The sequence below is a fragment of the Harpia harpyja genome, chromosome 23 (genome assembly GCF_026419915.1).
Source record: "Harpia harpyja isolate bHarHar1 chromosome 23, bHarHar1 primary haplotype, whole genome shotgun sequence".
NCBI classification, from domain to species: Eukaryota; Metazoa; Chordata; class Aves; order Accipitriformes; family Accipitridae; genus Harpia; species Harpia harpyja.
The window spans coordinates 7,024,291-7,039,408 of record NC_068962.1 but is presented as its reverse complement, the minus strand read 5'-3'; the positions used below and the strand labels follow the sequence as shown (position 1 = coordinate 7,039,408).

The 15,118-nt window shown below is 39.5% G+C and overlaps 1 long non-coding RNA gene across 1 annotated transcript; it reads left to right on the top strand.

Moving 5' to 3' along the window:
• Positions 1-7,488: 7,488 nt before the first annotated feature.
• On the top strand, positions 7,489-11,608 carry LOC128135517 (uncharacterized). Its single transcript, XR_008233103.1, has 2 exons — positions 7,489-8,969; positions 9,300-11,608. It is a non-coding gene; the product is annotated as an uncharacterized LOC128135517 (long non-coding RNA).
• Positions 11,609-15,118: the final 3,510 nt, after the last annotated feature.

Below are 15,118 nucleotides of genomic sequence, written 5' to 3'. Positions count from 1 at the left end.
AGTTTTCAAACGACTAGGTTTCTGCCAAAGTAAAGGTGAGCTGTTCAGGTATAGAAAAGATTTTGAACCCATCCCCAACTCCACTATATATTTGGGTTTCAGTGCAGGGCAGATAAACATCGAATCTCTTTGAGCCTCTGCATCCAATCCAGAAAAATTGGCTGATAATTTTCTTTTACAGCATGACGCTGCTGATGAATCCATTACAGTTTTTTGCATTTCTTGGTTATTACCGTGCTGAATTACCTCGGCATTCTTGTGTTAGCTTTGTCAGACTGTTTTATATGCATATTGTAATAGTCTTTTCCTCTAAAAGGTTACGATTCAAGCAACAGACAAGCAGTGAAAGGATGGAAGCCTGTAACGACAAAAAAAATCAAAAAAATCATCTCACTGAAAGGATATTTTGTATATCACCTAGCGGTGATCAACCAATACTGCTTCTACAGTCTAAGCATTTAGCAAATAGGGCCAGGAAATTAAAATGTTATGGCATATTTCCTCCTTAGAACAGATGACAGGTTTAGTCTCCTGGGGAGAAGCCCTGGAAAGTGTGAAAGAGCAGTCTGTCATAGCAGTTACCTACCTTATGGAAAACACTTCTGGTCTTTCTCCGCCTTGAGCTCTGTCACAGTCCACCGTTAGTCTTGACAGGAAAGCTTTAGTGGATGCCCTGCGTCCAGTTACCTTACTGATAGTCGTGCAGAGAGGATAAGACTTAGGGGACTAATTAAGTTTCTTTACCGCCCTGGCATCATGCACCTTTTCTCTCTATCCCTGATCTGAGTTCTTGAACCTGCCCTGGTGTTTAACTAAGCCCAGCTATAGTGGAACAATGCCCTTTTCATCTCTTCCTTTACGCTGGCGATTTGCAAGTGTATTGCTGCTGACATTGACCTCAGTATGGTTTGAGAAGTCTTTTCTATGAAATTCAGAGTTTAATAGTTTAAACTCATTAATAACATATGTCCATAACCTATAAGAAAGCATGTCTTTATTAGTCTTGCCCATTCCCAACATAGTACCAACTTTCAATTTACCAGTTGAGAACTCGTTAGCCATGGACCGTTAGCACATTGAGTGGTAGGTTTCCAAAGCACAACTGCAAACCGCATTCAGTCATTTATGGCCTACCTCATTTACATTTCTAAATGCTTGAGGGTGAACACAGGCTCCTGTCATAGTTCTGTGAAAACCTGTTTCTTCACAGGGAAGCTATGGAAAATAGTGTTGGTCATCCCAGCTCTTCACAGGATTTGGTTCCACCCACTCAGCAGGATTATCCTTCACTAGGAATACTGTTCTGCATATATGGAAATAGCAACAATTGAAGCATAAATGATGCCTTTCCAGTCTAGTGTGAATGGAAGAGTCTCAGCATCTTCTGCAGGTGAGAAATGGCCGTTAAGTGCTGTTTATTCTGGAATTTTATGGAATATCTGCTGTGCTTTCTGTAGCTCCAGCCGTGAGAAGAATGACCCCATTCAGTGTGTTGATAGCTTGACTGCTGGCTGGAGCACCCAGAATTCGGGAATATGCAGAATCAGATCCAGCCTCAGCCACTGAGGTTGCCGGGTTAAAAAGTGCTCTGCACCAGCCTGGAAAATTGAAAAATTTCTCCTATGAAACCATCTAAGCTGTGAAGGCAAACACCAGTACGTATTAGAAAGATAACACGCTAATCCCATCTAATCTGTTACAGACTCTGAGCGTATGGAGGCCTTTGGGGACACAGAGTCTGTAGCGTTAGCTCAGTTAACTCCTCTCCCCCTGGTCTTTTTTAAGGACATAGAGTAATAGGTACAAGCTTTCTTAATCTACTTCAGGCACATAGAAATTAAAAAAAAGAGCTAAAATTGAGGTATATAGAGCCAAGAAACTCAGAAGGTGCCCTCAAGCTTCTTTAGGTTTTATTTACAGAAGTACTTGATCATAGAGGAATGACTTCTCTACAGAACAGAAAAATGTTGCAAACTTGCAAGATCTACAGAAAATTATATGAATTACTTTGATATAGAGGAAGTACGCTGAGATAACTATCTCCTTAAGAGACCTTCCCTATCTTTCATACCACAAAATGTACTAGGTGTTATTCTGTGATTGAGAACTCATATATTCTAATCTCAGAGCACAACCACAACTGAGTATTAATACTTTAATATTGGATCAAAGTACATATTTTGAATTTCTAATTGAGCCTTCTTATGCTTAACAGTTACCAAAGTGGCTGTTGGTTTCTTTTAAGTACCATACAGCCTTTGTGCTTTATACAAATGACAGGGAGAACTTTTGTGGTTATTCAATATTACTAATCAGCAAGTAAGTAAGTGACTTAATCAAGACTAAGGTCCATGGGGACACCTACACCACTATGGAGCCACTTTTATTTCATTGAGCACCACAAGAGCATAGGATTCAGGGGCAGTTTTTTCATTCACATGATCTGTCTCTAAAGATTAATTTTCAAAAAGCAGTTTCCATGTAACTGTTTGATTCTCCATAATATATTAGTACAGACTGGGATTTTAGGGATAATAATATTATTATATGGTAAAATCACAAACTGGCCAGTTCAATTCAGACCAGCTGGGGGTAAATGCAATATTCTGGATGAATAGAGATATCTCCAAATTAAAAAAAAAAATTTATATTTATTGAATTGAAATTCAATTATTTATTGAAATGACAGCATGAGTAGCTCAGTACCTCATTATGATGCTGCTTTAAAAAACCTGTGCACTCCAAAAGCCATCTAGATACAGGAAAAAGAAGCAGCAAGCAGTGCAGCACAGGAGTGGATGCAGACTATTGGAAATCTGTTCAAGAAGTGCCAGTGAAGGAAGCTACAGTTATATGGTTGTGTGTGAGATTCGTTTGCCCAGAAAGAGCTATGGAGACAAGCAGGTAGACAAAGCTAGAGTGTAGTCTTTGTTTTCACTGGAAGGAAAGTGGGCTTTGTTCATCTGACCACCATCCTGGTCTGAAATACTGATGGAGAGAAGGAATGACAGATTTTTACTGAAAGCCTAGAACTTCTGTCTGTTAGTGTCTTTGGTGGTTTACTTTGCAGTAAAATGACAGTTTTATTTCCATTAGGATTTTACAGCAGGATAATTAGCATGCAAAAGATACCCTGTTTTACTGAGAAAAGTTTTTGGCAAGGAAGACAAGCCCAAAGTAGGAAGTTGCACTGATGCTGTTAAAACTCGATCAGAGCCTGTAAAGATATAGTTGTAGCTACTAAAAAGTAAATGCCCATTTCTTGATTTACATGAAAGCTTCTTTTTACTATTCTTTCAATATACTGCAGTTTTAAAGCAGTCCAAAATGAGCATCTGAAGATCTCACTGGCATGAGGGAATTCTCAGCTAGAAAAAACTGGTACATGGAGAACATAACTTGGGAAAAACTGATGCTGCAGGAGTTCTGTGATCCTTGGCAATCACCCTTTGGCTTCTGATGGCCCTCTAGGTGTTAATAGACGTTAATAGAAGTGTGAAGCTCCTTGAAACTCGTGTAAAGTTTTGCATTCACTAAGGTTCCAAGAAGAACAGAGGACAACAGCAATTTGAAGATTTTTTTTTTTGGTCTTAACTCATGGGGGTTTTTTTCACATGTGTGCTAAGAGGGGTCTGCTTCATCTCAGATTGCACTCACAACCACTACATCTGCTTTTGAGGAATTACATGCATGATCTTGAAAGTTATTCAGTTGTCCAGATCAGGGAGACCTGCTGGAGTGCACTGTGATTACTCTGATGGCATGCCTCTGTTTCCTTCTATGGTGAGGGAGGTTGCAGGGATGAATGGTGCCCATCCAACTCTGTCTTGGCATTCAGTCAGAAAGAGACCAGAGTATATATTGGGACAGACAAATCGGCTGTTTTCCAAGCCTTGAGTTTGCATGTAATCATAGTACATCGTGCTGTGGTAGTTGCTAGTGGTTATGTTCAACAGTGTTCAGCATGGCTCAATTTACCAGAGTCCAAACACCACCTTCGTCCTGTTTCTGAAATGATGGAGTACCCAGCCCAAGAGGACAATCTACTCTTATTTGCAGAGGTTTCTTTACTGGGTTTGGTTGGAGGATTGGAGAGAAGTGCTAAATTCTGTTCAGCAGATGCAGTTAGTAGTCCTAACTCTGAAGAACACTCTCTTCCTGAAGTCCACCAGCCATCTACTGTGGCATGCCTCCTCACATGTCGGGTGAAAAAAGAGCAGTCGTTTATCTTACAGATACTGATTTCTTCAAGATGCTGTAGTTGATACAACTTCTAGGGATGAAATTCTATCCCCACATTTATACTAGGGAATATTTCAGTATCCACAGGCTTCCAGTCATGAAGGAACAGGGAGATTTGTCATTACTTCTTAAACAGGAATACCGGAGGCATTGGCATGACTACTCAAAAGTACTGGAGCTCATGCTTCCAAGGAGCATATTCATGGACAGTGTAAAACACACTGCCTACGGCATTACAAGGAATTATAGTTACTGTATTAAATAATCATATTTCCCCAACATTCATAGGATTTTTAACTTTCCTCACATTTTGCCCTGTTTTCCACTTTGGGAGAAAAAGAAGACAATTACATACTGCAGTCACCAAGCCAGGCAGTGTTGGAGGTAGGCAGACTCAAGCTGATACATCATCTTGGACATCTACAGTGCAACTAGGTGTTTATTACAGGACGAGATAACCACTGCTTATTATGTCTAAAATTCAGCTGTTTGCCTGTCATGAGATCAGTTTGTGTAGCCTAATGCATTAATTATAGTTATGCAAGCTCAAAAAACCCCATGTTATTTTGCTTGTACAATTCTATTTCCAAGGAGAAAAAGCCCCATAATTTATCAATTTTACCATACTTAAGTAGCTCCTTGTTATATTCATATTTTGATTCCAGTAATTTAGAGGTGATACATGTATGAGAAATAAATATCTCTGTTCCCAGATTTGTTGCCTACATCTCTCAATTTGCATTAGTCTATGTCATCCTGTTCACAGTAATTACAACCCTAGGGAGTTTCATGATAAAATGGGTTCATTTGAAAACAAAACGCTGTGTAAGTGGGATTGGATATAAATATTCACTGTTTACAGGGAAAGCTGAGACTATTCCTGTTCAATGGAAATTTGTGAAATTTTTTTTTTTTTGTGTAGTGTATTTAAAGAGAGAGGTACAGTATCAGGTACAGTGACTTCAGAGCCATATTATGTCATGCCTTTTCTCTTTGATGAAGTGTGATTGTATTAGGAGTGTAGGAAGGACTAAAACGTAGGTAGGAGTAAAAGGACTTGCTAGGATGAGCCCCCTGCCATCAAGAGAAACTGTATCATTCAGTCCTTTTGAAAGTTGATCTGTTTCCAGCACAAAAAGAGCTAAGTTTCTTGCTCAGCTCTTCTATGGGAATGTTGTGTTAGAATTTGACTCACCTCACGGTTGGAAACCTTCTTGTAATTTGAAGCCTAATATATTAATTGTTAATTTATACATGTTTGTTCTTGGGCCAAAGTTATCCTTTACCATACATAGCTCTTTCCTTTCCCTACTGCTTTTTGATCCTCCTGCCCAACCTACTGGCAATGTGTACACTAATAAACAAAACAGAGACGAAGCATGGGCTCAAGTACTGGCATGCAATGGTCTCTGGAGTTTAATTTTTAGCACTCACTTTGGCACGGTTTCATCCAGCCAACCGGTGTTCTCCAGGCCTGAGCTCAGCCAGAGGAAGAGTACAAGCCAGGACCTGTTTCCAGCAGGCAGTTCCCCCCTGTTCTGGGGAAGGAAGAGAGTTTTGCTGCATGGATGCAAACCATCCTCTGCCACTTACCCTGGGGCCAGAGAATGGGTCCAGGTCTAAAGCTGTGGTTTGGATTGCCTCTTTTAATACACGCACTAAAAATAGTATTTGCAAATTATATTTGGGGGAAAAAAAAGTTTGGTAAAACAGGTGTTCAGGAAATTGCCAACCGCAGCACCTGTGCAGTAAAAGTCAACCTTAATTCTGGAATTTCCTCCCTTTTGAAGTTTGGAAATGCAATCAAAGCATTCTATTAACATGAAAAAAAGGGAGAATGCAGAAATGACCTCATGCTGAAGTATTCATTCCTTGACTAGAAGGTCCTCTGCTGTTGGAGCTCCCCGAAAGAGTGAGATCTCACTGTGCCAACAAGAGGTTATGGTGTACTGAGAAACTGTCTGTTCTTGTTATCCCTATGTATTACTGCAGGGAAACACTCAGCTAAAGCTTTTGAACTGCTGACAAAAGGAGGATAGGGAGACCAGGCAGTGAGTCCAGACCTTTTGGAGGAGACCATGGATTTGCTTGGAAAAGGTATGGATTTGCCATGGAAAGGTAGAAAGTTAATGATTTTTCCCCATTTAAAAAGACTCGGTGTGATTAGGGTGGTTTTGGTGCAGCTGTAGAGAGGGGCCCTGTTCAGAACTGAAGACCCAGTTAGAATGATGAGAAATGTTTGAAATTAGTTTTGTGCAATAGTTTAAATCCCCCAAACTGACCAGTTTACTTTACTATGTGTTTACTTGTGTAAGAAAATACAGTTAAACTATTTTGCTTTGATTTTCAGTTTCATTAAGATGGCAGTACTAATCCATGCACAAGCCCGGAGCTCTGACAGGATAGATAATCAAGAAATGTGAAGGTGAGATTTCCCCCACCTCCCAGTTTTGGAAATAATCCAAAATGGAGAGCTGTGACACATACATAAGATTGAGTCATTCCTCAGACCTGTTTCATGTGGGGTTAGCCGCTACATTGCTCTTCTACTGAATGTGAAAGAAGTGCCACCTGTATGGTGAAAGGATGATGTATTTTCCTGTTCTTTTTTCTTAAGATTTTGTAAACAGTAGCAATTTTCATTTAATATATTCAGTCTATGAAGTCATTCACTAATTTTAAAGAGTAGTTATAAAAAGGAAATGTAGTTCAGTCTGCTTTCATTTATGAAGTAATTCAAAGTGTTGTTTTTAGAAGGACAGATTGATGTGACAACTCTTTCCCCAGAGTTTCCAGCTCTGGAGGACTGTGCTTAATGACTTTTATTTTCTTTCTTTTTCTCTGCATCGTGCAATACTGTCTAACAGTCATCATCCTCAGCTGTTTCAGAAGGGTGATTTGCCGTATTTTCTCCCTTAGTCTTAGATTTAGTGAATGGTTATTTCAGAAAGCATTAGGAAAGTGAGTGAGAGAGAGAAAATGTAATGCAGATTTTTTTGTTATCCATTTAATTTTAGTCTTATTGAAATTTTCTGAACTTATTCCTCAGTTATGGTATTGCTGTCAATTTCACAAGCTAACTATGCATCTTGTAAAATATAAGTACTTTTTTATTTTAAACAAACTGCCTTTCAATATCATTTAATTACCTTGTGTTCTTTATTTATTGTAGAATTTACAAAAGAGCACTTAGTATATTTTTGGTGCTTCATTATTCGTTACATATCTAACACCTATCTGCTTATGTTTTCTCTAGGCTAATAATTTAACCTTTTTAGTGCCTTTTTATAGGAAAATCATACCATGACTCTCTATCTTTTATCATAGCTTACCCTGTTAAAAAGAGGCTGAAAGAAGGCGTGTTTGTTCTGATGGACAGGAGCCGAGCTTATGTAGTGATACGGACAGCACGCTTCAGGCCAGTACTGGAAATGATGTGCTTAAATCTGACAGGAGCCAGCTGCAAAAAAATTGCCATCAACAAATTCTGCTGCCCCTAATGGCAGCCTTTCCCCAGGAGCTTTGGCTCGCTGTGCTTGAATGGCCCTTCTTCCTCCTCTCTTCGACTGAGCCCCAGCCGTCCCCCCTTCCCTGTATGTCCGTTTGTCTGTATAGGAGGAGGAGGAGGAGTGTATCCTTGCCAACTTCTTGCCTCCTGGCCCTGGCCCTGAAATTGGTTGCTGTTCCCTTGGCAGCGCGTGATCCTGGAGCTCTACAGCTGTACGCTGCAGCTAGTGACAAATAGACAGCTTCGAGCTGCCTGCTTCATCTTTTCTAACACATTTACTTTCTCAACACATTCATTTCCTTCGTAAGAGGAAATACTAAATCCAGTTCTAAAAGGCAGAAATCACGAATGTGGAAACCAGTGGTTTTCTTTAGTGCTTGAAATAACATTTTTTTCAGTGAAAAGAAGCTTTGTGAATGAAATAAAGCAAAATCGGCTGTGCTTTTTAATATTTCAGAGACATTTGTAGCTGTGGAAAAGGTAGATGTGGTAGTTGGTCCATCATACACCCTGCAGCAGTAGAGAAGTGTCGAGGCATGAGGCCCTCCTAAGGTCTCACCTTTAATAATGGATGAAAAGTTCTGTTAACCCTGGCTTAAGAAAAGTTTTGAACACCAGTAAAGAAGACTTATTTTGGAGAATGGAGAGTCTGTTTTGTGGAAAACGATAAAAAGATCTTGGTTTGCTTGGTCTGATAGGCCAAAGGCAAAGACATACTTTTCTGCGGAGGTCAAGGAAATAAAGAGGTAAAGCAAGAACAATAAGGTAATAATATTCACACAAGGCTGTGTAGATAGAAACTGGCCAATAGCCAGCTTAACCTAGAAACAAGCAAACCACACAGGACTGAGTTTAGTCGGTGTATGAAGGGGATGATACGTTGTGCTTGTAGGATAGCATAGCAGGGGACAGGAGCTGGAGACCAAGGCTGTCTCTTGCTGTCCTGTCAGAAGGGGGATAGTAATCCCTAGTGCATGAAATTCTTTAATCTCTGGTTTTCCCAACAAACTAATATCCAAGTATGCCCCTATAGACAGGTATGTGATGCCTCTCTGCAATGATGAGAAACATTTCCCTCTCAAGCATTGTCACCGATGTCCTTTATAATCTCCTGTTTGTTCTTTCAGCAGTAGAACCGCCTGGCGTGATTTTTATGTGGGATGTAGTGGGTGATACAAAGGAGATGAGGACAAAGCGAGTTTTCCCTAGCCTGCACAAGGTAGTGGCACATCTCTTCATTACTGTAAGGATCAGTAGGTGTAGTAAGTTCTTCATAAGTCATATGTTACCATGTTGTGAATCAGGAAAAAGACTTCATTACATAGTAATAGTAAGCTACAAATGGAATATATTATGTTGGAAGGAGTTGGGAATATCTTAAACTTGTCTTTTTACAAGACAATAATGCAAAAAGAAGTGATCTTTCAAAACATGTATGAATGTGTCCATACATTTATAATAAGAGAGATTGATCCTTTGCTAGTGCTATGATGTAAACTAGATCCTCAGCAGTCTAAACCCCTTCTCTCTGTGCTTTCCTTTTGTCTAGGGGAGATATGACGGGTGTCAGGCTTTGGATGACGGGTGTCAGGCTTTGGATGTTTCAGGCATGTTCAGATATCCTCAAGCAGGCCTGCCTAATTCAATGCCCTGAGAGGGTGGAAGGGTGCTGGAAACAGAAGGACTAAAAATGGTCTTGGAAACTGATCCTCTTTCTCGCCCTGGCGGGAAATGTTATGGGACAGATTTAGTAATGGGTCTCACCTCCATTCATTTTACAAAAACTGCACTAACTGTTGGCCAAAGCATGGGATTAAAAAAAACTGCACTCAATTTTAAGAAATCTGTTTTCACAATTGCCAGTTTTCCTGGGGTAAGTGGAGTAGTGAAAAAAGGCTGCAAAACTAAATGGGTTAAAGCAAAATATATTCATCCTATTGAAAAATTCCTTTAGCCAACTGATGTTTTTATTTCAAGCAGTTTAGGCTCCATATTGGATTTTCTTGTATGGTAAACTAATCGCAAATCCCTTCATATTCTTCATCTTTTCCCATTTGCTTTTTAAGAGAAATCCAAATGTTCAGAGATAAAATATTATATATTCTATTCGCTGTATGTGTGTCCATGTATTTATTTCTAATTCCTATTTCTGTGGGTGACACAATAATAAATTAGGTCTTTGGCCAGCTATTCCAACAATTTCATTTTACTCGGTGGAAATATTCTTGATTTATATACATAGTCACATGATCAGAATTTGACCTTCTGTTTAGTTTTTTGTTATGCTGTATGTACAATAACAATATAATGAACTTGTGCCATTTCAATGGCTGCAGTGACATTAACAAATGGTCCTGGAACACAGCAAAGATTCCTCAGCAAGATAAGATACTATAAATTTAGCTACTAGAGCACTGCAAGTGATGACGACGCGGTTTGATTTTTAAACAGAATAGCTGCATTAATCCAATCTCCATTGAATGCACAAAGGAAGAATTAATGGTAATTAGGAAGAGACAAATGACAGCATTCACTTCTGGAATTCTGGGCCCACGTAAGCGTCCAGTAACCACTTTAGGTCTTTGGGTTTCTTACTTGGCAGAAAAGGAATTATATACAAGGAGAACTTGCGTACTGGAAGGAGGCTCCACTCTGTCTCCAGACATAGAGAATATCTACAGGATGAGTGGAAACAGGTTTATAATAATTATACAGGGAGCTGGAAACAGCCTGGTTGCCTAATATGTTCCATTTTCATTTTACATTTTTCTTGCATCTGTGTTAAATGCTCTAATATCTCCTCTAAGGCTGCTACAAATCAACAATTTAGCCCAGAAAAAACATGTTTTCCTTTGTCTCATGAAACTGTCTTTGAGTTTGTCTAAATTAGAAACTGCAAAAAATGCAGTTTCTTTGCTGGGACTTGTATTCCCCAGGAAAACCTTAGCAATCTACTAAAATACTAGCTGGACATGAACAACCTGAGAGTGAATCTGTTCTGCTCTGTAGAGGTACATGCAGAACTGCAAGTGCCCTAAAGCTTTCGGTGCCATGATAGTGGAAGTGGAAGGTGAAGGAGAAAGATGGGTATATTGTTTCTGCTTTCCAGACTCAGCAAAGTGCAAGCTTCTAATGATGGGAAAGAAAAAGAAACAGGATGGACTTGGCTTTCTGGTATGGTGGTGGCGGTGGTGGCTCATTTTCCCCTGTGGAATAGAAGCCGGCCTTGGGTGCTAGCTATTCAGATGAGACTGGCAGCTCAAGCTCAGGTCTTCTTGTATGCTGAAGAATTGAGTTTAGGGCTTTTCCCTGGACATGTCACTTAATTTAAAATCAGAATATTCTCCATCCCCTCCCCCTTTTTGAAAAAGGTAGGAAATTCTCTATAGAAAGTGTGACCATTAGACCGTACTGTATGAATGTTCCAGAATTTAACAAATGGTAAATATACTGTGTGTGTTGAAACCACACTTACATGTCTTTGATGAATTAATTGTACTGAATGTCTAATTATATGTCCATCTACTGTTTTTCCTTTCATTTAATGTGTGGGACAGATGCATAAAGAGATAAAATGTCCTGACTATCCAATGCACAACTAAACATTAATTTGTAATTTCCTCAGATTCTTAGTCCTTGCTTTTGCATCCTAAAAATATTTTAATAAAAGCAGGATAGCATTGGGTTTTGTATTTCATAGGCTGAAAAATGCATGCCAGAACAGCTGTAATCTCTGCATATGGTTTAAAAAGATAACTCAAGCTTTGTAATTCTGGAGGTTCCTTATATAGTGACAATTTGTATTACTAATGTTTTTTGAGTGAGCAGAGATAATAAAGATGCTTCGTCCAGAACATAGTTTCCCTTCCTGTGTGTGTATTTATAATATTTAATCCAGTCTCTAAGTATGTATCACTCACTACAAACAAAAAAGTTAAAGTATGTTAATTATCACACAGATTTATTAGTGTTTTTGAACAGAGTAAAAACAGAGGAGAAGAGGAAAATAGTCACCTTAGAATAGGAATCCCCAGGAAGCAAAGCTAAACCCAGTCATTTTCCAAATTTTGAAACAAGCAGCATTTTTACCACATTGGGTGTCAAAGAACAGAATATGATAACATAAATGCACCAAAAGGAATTAATTGCCTTGTGTGTCAAATGCAGTTTGAAATGCCTCCTGAGCACGGAAAGAGTGCTCTTTTGCAAAAGATCATTCAACCAATGCATTTTAAGTCTTGCTTATATGTCAATATTTGTATTTTTGGTTTTGAATCCTATACTTTGATCCTGGTGTAGAAATTATTTGAATTTTTTAAATGCAAAACAATAAAAAAGTGACATTTTAAAGAATTCTATTAAGGGCTTACATTCAGGTGGCCTAAATTCCAGTACCCAGCCTCATGCTTATCTCAGAGTGCTTATCTACTAGGAAAGATTCATTACATGTGGGGTATAGACCAGCTTAATGTTTGGCCCTGTTTGCTGTTAAACTTGGAATTAGAAACCTCTCAGACAGCCAGGAATGGGGTATGGGAATTTGTCCCTACACTTTTCAACTTGTATTCATTGGGAATAATCCTTATGTAACTATTCTGTTACTGTTCAGCTTCTGTTAGGAGTAATCACATAAGCGTTTATTGTGTTAGATCCTTGAATTGTGATAACAAGTCAGTTCTGGTATAGAAGTAAGTTAAAAACTTACTACAACCTAGCTATTATTTACATGCACTGAAATGGGAAAGTAAAAGTGAAGGAAAACATGCTTCTTGTGACTTAAGCCTAGAATACCAGGCCTTCTGAGAAGGATTGTGTCTTTTCAGAAATTCACTCGGAAAAATAATCACCTGAACATACCAGTTGTCGTACTTAGAAAATAAAGTGTTCTCACATGAATATGCTCTTTAAACTGTGCAGTGATTACAGACAGCATGGGAGTGGAGAAGAAAAGGCAGATTCAGAAATCCTTCTCCTAGATCTGCAAACGTCTTCTTGTGAAGCACTGGGAAAATGTTTAAGAGCCTGATTTTAATAGCAAAATTTTATAATAAGGAGCTACTCATTTTGTTCATACCAAGTCTTTCAAGATGCTTTATTCATGAGGAATTTTAAGTTCAATAGTACCTACTGAAATTATTTAAAAAGATATTCAGTTAAGGACTAAAAAGAAGCCTAAGTATTTGGTGCTGTTCCCATTGAAAATTTACTTCCTTGACTTCCATGGAAGCAGGATTAGATTGATAATAATGATTTTGTTTCCTCTAGTGATCAGGTATATCATTGATTTAACTGGCCTTTGGATCAGGTCTTAAACAGCTTTCAGATCTGCACTAGCTGCAGATCTGAAGGAGGGCTCTGGAATACCGCTCTGCTCTTTTTTCGTCATCATGGCAAGAATCAGCAAAAAGACATTTCAGAGGTGAATTATAACTCTTTTTAAAAGCTGACAAAATTCCTCTCTGATATCCCAAGAGAAACACTTTGTACACGTTACGATGAAAACGGTGTAATTAGTGTCATAATTTAAAGTCAGCTTTAGGAAACTCCTGATACAGTTCTGGAGAACTCCAAGCTGCTGACTTGCTGCTTCTGTCCAAGGGACACCAACGGGGCTTCAAAAGTCGTTTGAGAGGACTATTGTGTCAGACGCATGTGTGATTCTTTTCTAATGATTGTTAAATCAGGACGCTTTTTGGAATTAATGGAATGGCATCCTCCAGCTATGGTGCTTTTTTTTTTTTGCCTCCATAGAGGGCTCCTACCCAGATGCATGCACAGCCTGGTTTTCTATTGCAAATCTAAAGAACCAGTATACCTGTCATCATAAGAACTGGACTTTAACTGCCTGTTTTCATTGTCTTGATTTACGGTACTTACAAGTTCATTCCCCCTGGCAGAGACTCAGACAGGGAAATCTGCATCTCCTCTTTCAGGATGTATTCCTTTAAAAATGCTGTAATCTTTTTTTCCTGGAATTTTACAAAACAGCAGCCAGAACCTCAGCCAGTGTAAACTGGCCTCCTATATTGACCATGACAGAGTTCTGCTAATTTAGATTAGCTGATTATCTGGCCTATGGTTTTTAGCTTTCAAAAATGCAGAAGGCTTTTTCAGGGAACAAAAAAGCTGTGCTTGACCTTTAAAATTACTTACACACAAGGGAGACAAGAAATGCCTGTGTTTGTTCTTAATCCCTTACTGCTTTAAAATTTAAACAAGTGCTTTAAAAATAGTTTAGGCCAATGTTAAGCACTTTGATGGGACTAACAACATTCTCACTTTTTTTCTTTTTTTTTCTGAAACCTTCTCCAATTTAATTTTGGCCAAGGTTAGACCTGTAAGTGCTAAGCTAACTTTGCACTGGAGAATAGAGGAAGTTAAATACTGAGAGGCATTTTGATGTTTGCCTTATTACTGTCTAAATAAGGCTGTGAGTGAAAGAAACATTACGGCAGTTGACCTGGAAAAAGATTCACAGATAAATTGTAGGCTAATCTAATCATTGTACTCAACCTGAGAAGCAAAACTGCTCTACGACCGTGCTGTATTTCCCTCCCCTAGCTTTCATTCCACCAAGTCTTCCACTTACAATCATTTTATCACACAGCTGGCCTTTAGCACCCGCCTGTCTTCCTTGACAGTGGCAGTGATATGCATCCGACAATTTTTATTGCCCATTAACACAAATTGAGTTGCGTGACTTGGAGATTTGCGGCTTTCACTTCATTACCTTGTCCAGCATTTAAAGTGTCCACCCGGTTTCCAAGTCAACCCTGCTTGGCCAGGATCAGCCGCATCTCGCATTAATTCTGCCTGTGCCTTGTTTCCACAGCACAGGCAGTTCTCTGCAGGGTGACTCCTGAAGTCCAAGCAGCACGGAATTATGTCACACAGTAAGTTAAGGAGAACAGGTAACACCCTTCGAGTTGTTTTAGGGCTAGGTGCCTGGAGCTAACAGGAGCAAAACTATCATGGCTTGCTACAGTGGAGTGATTCTCCAGACGTTATCCTCCTTAGACAGAACCGATTGACTTTTCTTGTTCCAGTAACAGGCAGCCATAGCCCTGCTGTTGCAGGGATGATTCTGCACTTGTCTGATCACTCACTTCTACCCTGTCCCCTCTGTGCTGGAGGGGAGGCCATGCAAATAGTGGGGAGCTCCGGCAATGGGAGGAGGAACGGGAGGCATGGCAAGGCAGGGGATTCCTGGCCATAAGCCCTCTCCTCTTCTCCTCCCCTGCAGATGGCTGTGCTGCAGCCACACCAGCCCTCTCGGCAGGGCTTTACCTTCACCCTCCAGGAGGGTGGTGTCAATGGAGTATGTCCATTTCTCATAGGAAGGCAAATTTTGCTGCTCTGAGGCTGAAG